The sequence below is a fragment of the Amblyraja radiata genome, chromosome 14 (assembly GCF_010909765.2).
Source record: "Amblyraja radiata isolate CabotCenter1 chromosome 14, sAmbRad1.1.pri, whole genome shotgun sequence".
Classification (NCBI taxonomy): domain Eukaryota; kingdom Metazoa; phylum Chordata; class Chondrichthyes; order Rajiformes; family Rajidae; genus Amblyraja; species Amblyraja radiata.
In genome coordinates, this window is record NC_045969.1 from 16,985,475 (window position 1) to 16,999,578 (window position 14,104).

A 14,104-nucleotide genomic window follows, 5' to 3' on the forward strand; every position below is an offset into this window, starting at 1 on the left:
GCATAGCACAGAGTCGGCTCTGCTAAGGGTCTTCAACGACATCCTCCTGGCAAACGACTCGGGTAATTATGTGGTTCTTGTCTTGCTGGACCTATCTGCCGCCTTCGATACAGTGGACCATGGAATTTTAATTTCCCGACTACAGCACCAAGTGGGCATTTGTGGCAGTGCCCTGGGATGGTTCAGGTCCTATCTGGCAGACAGAACCATGCGTGTAAGCCTTGCTGGCTTTGAATCCTCCTCCACTCCCTTGGTATATGGGGTTCCACAGGGCTCAATTTTAGGGCCCCTGCTCTTCTCCTTATACCTACTTCCTCTGGGCTCAATTTTAAGAAGGCATGGCATCTCCTTTCACTTTTATGCAGATGATAGCCAGTTATATATGCCACTCAGGAAAGAAGACGACTATTCTCTAAAATCACTTCTGTCTTGTCTTGAGGACATTAAGTCCTGGATGGCCTTAAACTTTCTGGGACTTAATGAAGAGAAGACAGAGGTGATTTTGTTTGGCCCCAATGGCTGCCGTGAACCTCCCTTTGTTGACTTGGGTCCACTGGCATTGTCTGTAAAGCCAACCGTCTTGAACCTGGGTTTTAGGATGGACGGTGATTTTAAACTAGATAAACAAATAGGCGCGGTGGTTAAGTCCAGCTTCTTTCACCTAAGGAAGCTGGCAAAGGTGAAGCCCATTCTCGAGCGGGAGCATTTTGAAACAGTAATCCATGCCTTTATTACATCTAGGCTGGATTACTGTAACGCACTCTACTCTGGAGTCGCACGAGCTTCATTGGCTCGTCTCCAGCTTGTTCAAAATGCTGCCGCTCGCCTTTTGACTGGAACTCGAAAGAGGGAGCACATTACGCCAATTTTGGCCTCCCTACACTGGCTCCCAGTGCACTTTCGAGTTCATTTCAAAATTCTTTTATTTGTTTTTAAATCGTTGAATGGGCTCGCCCCGCCTTACCTCTCTGAGCTGCTCCACCTATATGCTCCTGCCTGGTGCCTCAGGTCAGCTGATCAGCTGCTCCTTGAGGTACCAAGGTCTAAGCAGAAGCTCAGAGGGGATAGAGCCTTTTCTGTTGCTGCTCCTGCACTCTGGAACACCTTGCCGCTGCACATCAGACAGGCCCCCTCACTGTCCATCTTCAAATCCTCCCTAAAAACACATTTTTATTCTTTGGCTTTCGACACTGGCTGAGGCATTGCTCCTGTTCTTAGTGCTTTTAATGTCTTTTAATTTTTAGTGTGTTTTTTATAGTCCTTCGTTTTACGGTTTTTAATGGTTTTTAATTGTTTGTAATAGCTTTTTGTTCATGAGTTCTCATGTACAGCACTTTGTGGCAACTGTAGTTGTTTAAAGTGCTTTATAAATAAAGTTATTATTATTATTATTATTATTAAGACTCTCCATCCTCCTTGTGTTTATCTGTGGATTTCAAATCCCCTCTATGATGCTTTATCCTGGTTGTCATCCACCACCCAATTTAGTTAAAACTTTCACCACTTGCATTTATTAATCATCCAACTCAAACACTAATCTCAGCTCTGTTGAGCTACAATCATCCAATTGATAAAGGTCTCTTTTGCTCCAAAAAAATTGAAGCCTGATGTTAAACTGAAAAATCTTGGTGGAACCAGTTTGTTGCTGAAGGTACTTCTCAGGTTGACCCGTGTGTCATGGCGGGAGAATTCTCATGCAGGCTTTGAGAACACGCTTGAAGAAATTCTTCTTCAGCTACCAGAAAAGAAGCATGGAATGGTATATCCCTGAGGCCATAACTCATTTGCCTTTGCATTTGCATTTGCCAGTAAGTTACACAGACAGGAATTTAGAGTATTTCCTATTAATAGTGAAATATATTCCCCAGTGAATGATACAATGAGTTTGAACTATGTATGATGTTATATGAACTGCTAAAAAGGAAACAAGTTTTTCTTCCTGACTTAGATCTTGTTCGACTTCAAAACCATGGCAACCAAACTTCCTGAATGCAGTCTACTGCAGTCTACTACTCATTTTAAGGATTTTTCAGTCGAGGTAAAATATATTTTTCTAACCTTAAACTTTGTAACAAATTTGTTTTACGATATATATTGGAAATTGAGAACAATTTTGTGAAATCTCAGTCTAATAATCTATTCGGATTATAATTCAGGTGTTTAATTTTGGATTAATTTAAATCAATCATTGAACACTGAAACTGCTACAAAATCTAGAAAGGTCAATATCTAGAAAATAACCAGAATTTACAGTCAAACACAGTCACTCCTTAAATAAAGCTGCTTCAATGGACAAGTAAGAGTTATTTCTGTTAAACAGAATTTTATTTTGTGAATGGACAAGTAAGAGTTATTTCTGTTAAATAAACCATACTTGCGCATTATTAACAAGATAAAATTCTGTATGATTCAGAAAGAGTTATTTTGTTAAATAACTCGTATGTGTCCATTAACAAAATAAAATTATATTTATTTTACAAGAATAATTCTATACATCTTAATAAATGATACATGATGCAAGTATGTTGAGAGTAAATGTCACATGGAACTTGGCTCCTCTCCAGATATAACTGTTGAAAGTTTCCCGTAAAGTTACAACACTGATGTTAATCATTCAGCTGAACTAATGATGTTTATCCTCCACACAATTATGGTTCATTTTTATCACCTCTCTGGTGGTATATTCCATTTCTGCTCCTTATCTTAACTGTTCATAACAATAACCATTCATCATAACAATAACTGTCCAATCTCATTTAAAACTAAACGCAACATTGAAAATTAATTTCACAACCAGACTTTTATCAGTATCAGAGGGGCCAAGGAAAGAGCGTTCACGTCGCGGCCCTGTTTCAACCAATCTTTCCACCACCACGCACAAGAAGCACAAGAAGCGCAAGACAGACACCATTGTGCAGATGCCGAGAAGTGTGTTCAGCTCTGGCTGAACAACTTCTAATCTTGTGTGTGGACTCGATAAGAAGAAGATCAGTATCAGAGAGATTTCATCAGATTCAATATAGTTCATCTCCAAGATCTTTTTGGAAAACATTTTTTAAACTATATTTGGATTTGGATTCAATTTATTGCCATTGTCTTCAATTAAGAGACAACAAAATACTATTTTCCTTAGTCATACAAATAAAATTAACACAAAACACAGTAGTCCACAACACAAACATCCCCACAATGGCACCAAAGTTCCCCACTGTGAGGGAAGGAACCAAAGTCCAGTCAACCTCCCCGCTGATGTTCCCCAATGTTCACCCATGGTCGTGGACTCCAGAGCCCCCCGCAGTCGCCGCTACGGGCGGCCCGATGTTCAGGCCCTCTCGCCGAGAACAATGGAACCCCGAAGTCGAAAGGTAAGACATCCTCAGCTGGCTGGACCTCTGAATCGGCCACCTCCCACCGGAGTCCGCAGCTCCCGAAGTCCACAGGCCGAGCTGGGCAGAGATTCACGCTGGCGACCCCCGACAAAGGGTCCCAGGTCTCCGCGATATCAGTCAGCGCCGCTCGCGTTGGGAGCTCCGCGAACCACAGCTCCGCGATGTCGATGCAGCAGGCATAACACTCCGGAGCTCCAAACGGCGATCCCAGGTGAGGCTCCGCAATGTATCCAGCACTGCGCCGCTGTTGCTTCTGAAGCTCCGGTTGGTCCCGGTAGGAAAGGCTGCGCCAATCCAGTTGGTAGGCTGCGAGGAGGGGGGCGAAGCGATCGCCGAGCCTGCGCTTGGTCTCGCTGATGTAGAGAAGTTAACACCTGGAACGGCGGATGCAGTAGATGAAGTTGGAGGAGGTGCAGGTGAACCTCTGCCTCACCTGGAAAGACTGCTTGGGTCCTTGGATGAAGTCGAGGGGGTGGGGAGGTAAAGCGACAAGTGTAGCATTTCCTGCGGTTGCAAGGGAAAGTACCCGGGGAGGGGGTGGTTTGGGTGAGAAGGGACCAATTGACCAGGAAGTTGCGGAGGGGACGGTCTCTGCGGAAAGCAGAAAGGGGAGGAGATGAGATGTGGCCAATGTCAGAGGATTATATGTTGTATGCAACGGCTGATGGGGTGGAAGGTGATGGCAAGGGGGACTGTCCTTGTTACGAGTAGGGGGATGGGGAGTAAGAGTGTGGGATATGGAGGAGACCCTGGTGAGAGCCTCATCTATAATAGAAGAGGGGAATCCCCATTCCCTAAAGAACGAGGACCATCTCCGATGCCCTGGTCTGGAACACCTCATCCCGGGTGCAGATGCGGCATAGACGGAGGAGTTGGGAGTAGGGGATAGAGTCCTTACAGGAAGCAATGTGGGAAGAAGTGTAGTCCAGATGGCTATGGGAGTCAGCAGATTTGTAGTAGATGTTGGCAAGTAGTCTGTTGCCTGGATGGACATGGTGAGATCAAGAAACGGTAGGGAGATGTCGGAAATGGTCCAGGTCAATTTGAGTGCCGGATGGAAATTAGTGGCGAAATGGATGGTCAGTGAGTTTTGCATTTTCACTTTACAGAATTACGTTGTCGGATACCGAAACAAAGAGTCAGAATTCTGTTCAGCCTGCCCTCCTAAGTCACCACCAAATAACTTTGATCTAAGATTAGCTCAGAAGCAGAATATTAAGAGATGAACAATTACACTCCGTGGAAGCATAAACAAATTAGCCACATTCAACTTGAACTGCGGGGTAAAGGGGTCAGACCTGCATAAGAATATGGGTCAGAGTAGATAAGTGCCCAAAGGTAACACAGATGAAAGACGAGGCTCACTTTTTTGCAAATCAAAGCTAACTTGGTTTCTTTCTTTCTCGTGGAGAATTTGGGCCAATGGACCTGCTTCCATGCTGTATAACTCTTTATTATAAATATTTTTATTGAAGGAAAGATACAATACAACTGACATAATGCATTACATTTCCCTCTATTTTGTTTTTTATATATAACAACAAAATAACCCTCAGCCACCCTCCCTAAACACCCCTTAGCAGCTGATGTGTTCACAATACACCATATCACAAATTCAGATGCTGTATAAATTTATCTGCCTGACCCACTGAACGTTTCCTGCATTTTATGTGCTCATTTCCGGTATTAGTCTACTAAACTCTCTCTGAACTATATTCAACACGTCACTGGTGCCCTACATAACTGAGGCAGAACTTTTCTACTTTTATGTTCAATTATTCTGGCAATAAACAAAAGCATCTGTTAGCTTCCTTAATTGCAAGCAGTACATTCTGACTTGTTTTCTGCAAATCATGAACTAGAGCACCCATATCACTCTGCAGCTCAGCTCTACGATCCTCTAATAGTTTGTGATTTGGAGGTCTCTGCCAGATATGTCCAATCTTAAATGTTATGCTCTAATTTGTAATATTATTGCCAAAGTTGTGGAATGAAGTAGAACATCGGGGAAATATTGGCAAACACCTGCAATCTGACCTTCTGATGGAGATAATGTAATTAATGCAGCAACATAGCGGCACATTTAGCAGATGTTACTAGACAGAAATCAGTGCCAAACACCTAATTACATTTATCAACGTATCAAAATGCTCGCATTCTTCGTACTGTAAAGGATACCATCATGGTCCTATTATTCTGTTCATGAGCTCACTCTATTGCATTCCAGAAAACTTGTTTTGTCAACATAGTTATTGCAAAAAGAAAATGTCAATAACATTTAGAATTCCAGCAAGATCTTACACACTGGATGATTTGTGTATGATTTATCATGTATTTGAGAAACATTCTAATTAATTATTTTGAAAAGCAGTCACAACTAGGTTGGAAAAGAGTCTTTTTCAGTCACAAAATCAGGAATAACAATGAGAGAATCGTTAGCTAATCCACTTTATTGGTGGTGAAGGGAATTATATACCAGGACATAATACTACAGACTGACATTGAATTGTACTGCACTCAAACTGGCAGTCGCATGTTTAGTTTATTTTTTTTAGATTACAGCGCGGAAACAGGCCCTTCGGCCCACCAAGTCCACGCCGACCAGCAATCCCTGCACACGAACGCTATCCTACACATACTAGGGACAATTTACTGTTATACCAAGCCAATTAACCAACAAACCTGCACGCCTTTGGAGTGTGGGAGGAAACTGGAGCACCCGGAGAAATCCCACACAGGTCCCAGGGAAAACATACAAACTCAGAACAGACAGTACCCGTACTCAGGATCGAACACGGGTCTCTGGCGCTGTAAGGCAGCAGCTCTATCGCTGCGCCACCATGCCGCCCGATGTGTACACTTTCAACTTCGCTGACTGCTACGAATTGTAGACGTCTTGAAACTGTGAAAAGTGCAGCATGAATTTCTTCCTTAAATTTAATATGCATTGCTTTTAGCTCGATCTAGGAATAGTTTTAGTTATTTTTATTTTCCAGAAACAGCATGGAAACAGGGCCTTTGGCCCACGCCGGCCATCGATCACCCATTTACATTAGTTCCATGTTAACCTATTATGATATCCACTCCCTACACATGAGGGGCAATTTACAGAAGCCAATTAATCTAAAACATGCAGGTCTTTGCGATATGGGAGGAAAGCAGAGAACCTGGAAGGGTGGTCACAGGGAGATTGTGCAAACTCCACAGGGACAGCACCCAAAGATGAGGATCGAACATGGGTCTCTGGCACTGTGAGGCAGCAGCTCCACCAGCTGTGCGACTGTGCCACCCATAATATTTGAGAGATAATTCTTGATAGTGTTTCTGTGACAGTGGAAGGGTTTAGTAATTTAGTAATTGTAAGTCACACAAAATATAATAGATAAAATGGATCGTATATAATAGTAGACATTTGAATCTGACTATATACTACATTACAAAAAACATATTAAGGCAAGAATAACAATTATTCTCATGGAATTGTGCATAAAATGGTCTTCAGCTATGAGGCCAGCAAGTCCAAAGAGCATCAACTCCTTCGATCTATGGTTCATCCTATATCTCTATACTTATAAAACTCTGATCCTGGGGTCTGGGTGCGAGTCTGGGTGCGAGTCTGGGTGCGAGTCTGTGTGTGATCACATCTTCGAAAAAAACCGACGCGGTAATGGTAACATTTTTACATATTCCAGTGGACATTTTTCCCGTGGATTCCAAAATCGCCTTTTCTGAAAATGTCATGCTTTATTTCTCGAGTTATTACTGAAAATGTTCAAAAATCTGAAAAAATCCACTGTCTTTCACGAATGACGTCACAATGGGTCTGCGTGCTGTGCTCCCTCTCTCTCTCTCTCTCTCTCTCCGCCCCTCTCTCTGCCCCCCCCCCTCTCTCTCTGCCCCCTCCCTCTCTCTGTCTCTGACCTCTCTCTGTCTCTGCCCTCTCCCTCTCCCTCTCTCTGCTCTCTGCCCTCTCCCTCTCTAGCCGTGCCTGCGAGTTGGGGCGATGTGTGAGTGGATAGGGCGGGTGATGGGTTAAAAGGAGCAAATTAATAATATTAATATAATATCAAGGGGTGTGTGTGTGTGTGTGGTGGTTAGTGTGTGTGTGACGCGGCAGGCCCCCCCCCCCCCCCCCCCGCCCGCAGTCGCGCGTTGAAGGGACGGGACCCAACGGGTGGGTCCCACTTAGTCTAGTGGAGACAAAATCTGAACTTGTTGCAAACCCTTCTTCACACTGAAGGGTTTTGGCCCGAAACGTTGCCTATTTCCTTCGCTCCATAGATGCTGCTGCACCTGCTGAGTTTCTCCAGCACTTTCGTCTACTCTGCAAACAGATCTCTATTAATCAGAAATGTCTGTTTCATAACCCATTTCAAATTGCTCTCTATACAATTGCTCAAATTTCATTTCATGGAATAATCACTCTAACACTATCCATTATTCAAGCCATGCAATGGATACTGTATTCAGTCATAAGTGAATACTATGAAACTTTTTATTATTACTAGCTTGAAAAATACATGAATTTGTGCAAAGTTGGATTTCCGTGAGTCAGGTCGTATGTAACCCACAAGACAATTTTTAATTAATGTCATGCCAACACTTGTTTAATGAACTTGCCACTGAAAATGTTTTGTTGATGGAGTCAGTGCTTCTGATGCTCTGGCCAACACACCTCTAATTGAAACCATTAACAGATTCATCACATCACTTGTGAGATGTTGTAATGGACTGAAAGACTAATTATTGTTTATAGGTAATTCTGCTGCATGACGTGTGTTTCCGATAAGTGAATATAATGCAATTGATGAACTATTTATATTATCGGGCCAAATTGGATATAACATGATTTAGATCGGGAACAAGAGAACCATTCAAAAGTTACTTTAGAAATTGACAAGCAAAATATGAACATTATCTTGAGGAAAAGGTAGTCCTAGAAAAAGGAACAGGGCATAAGACCTTAAGGAGCAGAATTATGCCATTCAGCCCATAAAGTCTACTCCGCCATTCGATCATGGCTGATCATTTCCCCCAACCTCAATCCCATTCTCCTGCTTTCTCTCTGCAACCTTTGACACCCTTACTAATGAAGAATCTATCAATCTCTGCTTTAAAAAAACACCCAATGACTTGGCTTCCACAGCCATCTGTGGCAATGAATTCCACAGATTCATCACCATCTGACTAAAGAAATTTCTCCTCATCTCCATTCTAAAGGTACGTCCTTTTATTCTGAGGCTCTACCCTCTGGTCCTCGACTCTCCCACTGCTGGAATCGTCCTCCCTACATCCACGCTATTTAGGCCATTCATTATTCTTCACTCTACCAAGTGCAGTCCCAGAAGCATCAAATGATGATTCAGCGCGATGATTGGAGGAGGGAGGTGTCGGTCAGAGGCGGAAGTAAGGGGGTGTGACTGAGGATAGAGCGCGGTGATTGGAGGAGGGAGGTCCTGGTGGAGCAAAGATCATAGAGCGGAGCTTGAATTGGCCCGTTCGCGTGGCCTTTCATTGTCCAGAGCGGTGTAAAATCGGCCGCGGGATTTTCCATCACCCCCCGGTCAAATTGCTGCTCGAGACTCCCGATGTTGAAGCCCCCGCTGGGCGATGGAAGATCCCGCGGCTGGTTTCAAGCCATGCCGGGCGATAAAAGGCCCCATGAACGGGCCGATTGAAGCCCCACGATTCGGGGCGGACGAAGCTGCTGTTGCTGGAGTTCGGAGTCGGTCACCAAACAGGTCACCTCCCGATGTTATTGTCCACAGGGCCCACGAATGAAGCCTCCGAAGCCTTTTACTTGAAAACATCCAGTGAATTGGCCTCCACTGCCTTCTGTGGCAGAGAATTCCACAGATTCACAACTCTCTGGGTGAATCTGTCCTAAATGGCCTACCTCTTATTCTTAATCTGTGACCCCTGGTTCTGGACTCCCCTAACATCGGGAACATTTTTCCTGTATCTAGCCTGTCCTTCAAGAATTTAAAATGTTTTTATAAGATCCCCTTTCATCCTAAATTCCAGTGAATGCAAGCCCAGTCGACCTATTTTATCATATGTCAGTCCCCCCATCCCAGGAATTAACCTGGTGAACCTATGCTGCACTCCCTCAATAGCAATAATGTACTTCCTTAAATGAGGAGGCCAAAACTGCACAGAATACTCCAGGTGTGGTCTCATCAGAGCCCTGTACAACTGCAGTAGGACTTCCTTGATCCTAAACTCAAATCTTCTTGCAATGAATGCCAACATGCCATTAGCTTTCTTCACTGCCTGCTGTACCTGCATGATTCCAATGACTGATGTACAAGCACACCCAGGTCTCATTGCACCTCCCCTTTTCCTAAACTGACACCATTCAGATAATAATCTGCCTTCCTGTTCTTGCCACCAAAGTGGATAACCTCACATTTATCCACATTACACTGCATCTGCCATGCATCTGCCCACTCACCCAACCTATCCAAGTCACCCTGCAGCCTCATAGGATCCTTATTGTAGCTCACACTGCCACCCTGCTTTGTGTCATCCGCAAATTTGGAGATGCCACATTTAATTCCCTCATCTAAATCGTTAATATATATTGTAAATGACTGGGGTCCCAGCACCGTGCCTTGCAGCACGCCACTTGTCACTGCCTGTCATTCTGAAAAGGACTTGTTAATTCCTACTCTTTGCTTTCTGTCTGCCAACCAGTTCTCTAGCCATGTCAATGCTAGAAAGGGGACTAGTCTACCCGTCCCTCCACCTATCTTTGTATCATCCGCAAACTTAACCACAAAGCCTGCAAATCCAACATCCAGATCATTTGGCACAAACTCACAACCTCACCTCCCTTACCCGGGATGAAAGTACTGCGTCAGGCAACCTCAGACCACAATAATCACAACCATCTTCCAGAAAGGGGACAAATCTGATTTTTGTAATTACAGACAGGTCATCCTGATTTCTGTTGCTGGGAAAGTCATTACAAGGGTCCTCCACAACAGTCTCCTCCCAGTGCTTGAAGGACTCCTTTCTGTGGATTCTGTCTATCAAGAGATACAATGACTATATCTTCCTCTCGACAGCTCCAAGAAAAGAGAATGGAGCAGCATCAACAACTACGTATGGCCATTTTCGACACAAATCACATTTGTATCTGTCAACCAAGTGTGGTTCTCGAGAGCCCTTCTCAAATGTGGTTGCCTTCAGAAATTCATCAGCATTCTACATCCAGTACATGATGACATGTAAACTATAATTCTAACCAAGGGATGGACAACCAATCGTTGTGTCATATGCCACCCAAGAGAGGCTGGACCTTCACTTGGACCCTCCTAAATACTTCAATATTGCATCTTATCTCCAACTAACTCCCAACTGGAACTGAGCAAATCCATGGGAAACATAGAATACTGTTCAACCTTGCTGCCTCCAATCCGGAGCAAAGGTCACTCAATCTCATCTATTGAACTCTAGTAATCCAAAAGGCAAAGATAAATGGAAATAGACAAAATGACAGCATGAAATATTCAATTGGTATAGGGGTTTTCATAATCTGTATGCCTCAATACCACACCAGCTTGGTATTTACTTACAGAAACACCATGCCAGTTCCTGTAAGTGAGATGGCAGTGCACAGACTTAATCCGATTATCACTATATCATCTTACCTTGTTCATCTGAAAAATAATCAATTAGTCATTGATGCATAGTTTCCCCAAATGCTAGATCACGATTAGTATCTACCCAATACTCCAATAGTCAATCATGGCAATGCTCGTCAGCTCAGCATTCAATTAACAATTGGAGAAATAGGACAAGTGGGACAAAGAAACTGATGTGTCAACCAGTCTGCATTGTGCCATTATGAATCTAAGATTATATATACAAGACATTTGAGCTTGTTTCATCTATTCAATGCGATCACGGCTGATCCATTGTTGACCTGAATGTTTTCTTTAATCGCCCTATAATTTTCCCATTCTTTCAAGGTGAGAATGTAGGATTTATGAATATTTAAATGGCTCTGGAGTCACCACTGGTTGAGTCTGTAATCTCATTCCCTCAACACACTCTGCATTATTATAATTTCGGCCCCTTGAGAATATCCAAACTCTAATCACTCCACCTAGAGATACCATGCTATCAGTAATAATGGTTTTATTCTCTCCCTGAACCTCTCTGCCCCTTTATCTCTTTCTCCTTCAAAATGCTCTTTAAACCTGACATTAACAATGCTTTTGGTCATTTATTTCAGTATCCCCTTGTATGAATGTTAAATATGGTTTAATAAATTTCTGTGAGATACCTTGGGATGCTCCTTTAAATTAAAATGTGTTGAATTAATATTAATTGTGCTGCTGTTATGCTTTCACTACATGTTGAAACACATTTAAGGTGTACAGAGCCTTACATTTTATTTACCCAAGGGTAATTAACATAAAAATGCCTTCTGTAATCACTCCCATCAGTATCCAAGCTGAAAGATCTATTTATTTTTTCCAGTTTACTTTGTGCCAAGTCCTCTAAAATATGATGGCAAACACTTGGAACTATTTCATTCATTGTAATTGAGAACAGCTGGTGCATTGCAGAACAGAGTGAAATCCAGAACATAATCGGTGTGCCTGGCTCAGTCTTGCTCATATAGACCTTATTTCATTCATTGATAATATGTGCCAATGCATCTTTCAAATGCGAGAGCATCATTCTGTAATGTCCTTCAGCTCTCAGGTTCCAGCCAATGTGCGTCAGTAGATAGGGTGTTTATGGGGTAAAAGGAGCAAATTAATAATATTAATATAATATCAAGGGGGTTAATTAGCGTGAGTGCGGGGGGGGGGGAGATAGTTAGTGTGTGTGACGCTGCATGCCACCTCCCCCCCCCCACAACCGCACGTTGGGGGTACAGACCCAACGGGTCTGCGCTTGGTCTAGTATATTATACAACCTTTGACAGAGCCAATTAGCTGTGCCATTATACAACAATCTGTCTGGCAGCTCAACAGAGAATCATTATACTAGATCAGGGATTCACAACCTTATCGGTCCCATTTACCCCTGGCAACTTTAATAACAAAGTTATTTCACTTATTTATGAACTAATGATGAACAGATACCAGTATACCAGAACCAAACATAGTCAATAAGAAAAAATATGTACAAATCCAGAATCAACAAATTTACCCAGGTTGGGAACCCTTGTACCAGATGGCCAAAAGGACATAAAGTGCAGGAGTAACTTAGCAGGTCAGTCAGCATCAGATGCTGCCTGACCTGATGAGTTATTCCAGCACTTTCATGTCCTTTTGTGTTTAACCAACATTTTGCAGTTCCTTGTTTCAACATAATAAATCGGCATATAATTCCAAAGCTATCCACACTTGGATTCTTCAATGTTTATTGAAGCTTTCTAAGATACTTATCAGATGAACATCATGCAATCTTACTAAGTTTGTAACTTTTGTTTTTGTTGAACTCTCATTCTATTTATCTAAAATCCACAATCATATCCAGAACTCACCAGCCTCTCTAGCTTAATATTTATAATTTGATTTGTTTTGGATGTTTTTAAAACAAAGCAGAAATTGCTGAACTTTCCGATAAAAAAGGAGTTTGACTCGAAATGCTATGGTTCCATTGCTGCTTCCTGCCCAACGTTTTTCTTTGGGATGAATAATAAACCCAGTACTTTGCTTTAATACAAATGTTCTGGGTTGGGGAAAACACAGTAACGACTAAAAGACCAACTCTATGTCTGGACATCTTCTGTCGCATTAAGAATGAGGTTATAGAACGGACACCGTTCAAACTGACATTTTTTCCCGAACCTCTGACTTGAAGGCATAAACAAATACCATTGAAGTCGCTAGAGAGAGCATTTAAGGCAAATCTAACTGGGAGAAAAAGTGATTCTTACTGTTTTTCCAATCGACTCTGCTACCATAAAATTGAAACTATTTCATCCACGTTACGTCGTGAACAGAACACGGCTAAATCGTTCTGTTTCAACAGTATTGGAGCAGTTCACACAACTATTTCCATATGTAAAGAGGGTGGCCTAATGTTCTTTTATAACATTGCAGATTAATAATGATCTAGTCACGTATCCGCGGTTGGCATTTCATCCGAGTGACTGATGCTTCGTATTTAGACAATTTGTCAAAATACAAGTTATTCTTTTACATTAAAATCCCAAGTTATTTTCGCTGACAACTATTCGGGGGGAGAAGTAAAACATACAATGAAATAAACAGCTGCATTTTCTGCGCTTTCACCATTTAAAACGTTAATGGACTTGCCCCAAAGTGCTTTAAAGTCGTCCCATACGCTCTCCCCTCAATGCAATTTTTCAATACGAAACAATTACGTCTTCCGAAGTTCGAAATCTTATATTTTCATCACTTCTTTGTGTGATTTCAAGGCAACGCGGGTTTCAAAACTCAAACTCCGCCAGGATCTAACACATCAGCAGCAGAGTTCCCACTCTGATAGATTGAAGCATCCGAGCGCTCCGACCCACCCACTCACACCGCACATTGGCTGGAACCTGGGCGACTGGTTCACTTTCACCCCCCTTGAATGGCCAGTTGCACTGTCAATTACTGCAGCACGTCTCCCAACGTGAATACGGAACGCCGCCTCCCAAATATAGGGTGTAACTGCGGGACTGGAGAACATCGAAGGGTCGATGTGGCAACAAGTTTCCCTCACTGCATCAAGTGCGTATT

The 14,104-nt window shown here is 42.7% G+C and overlaps 1 protein-coding gene across 2 annotated transcripts in view; it reads right to left on the reverse strand.

Moving 5' to 3' along the window:
* Positions 1–13,886, reverse strand: part of tmem45a (transmembrane protein 45A) — a 61,623-nt gene extending 47,737 nt beyond the window's left edge. The window contains exon 1 of one of the 2 annotated variants that reach the window (XM_033032623.1): positions 13,676–13,886. The gene's annotated coding sequence lies outside the window, so the exon portion shown is untranslated. Of the gene's footprint in view, positions 1–13,651 lie in introns of both variants that reach the window. The other variant, XM_033032622.1, reaches the window with a different exon arrangement.
* Between the last annotated feature and the right edge of the window lie 218 nt (positions 13,887–14,104).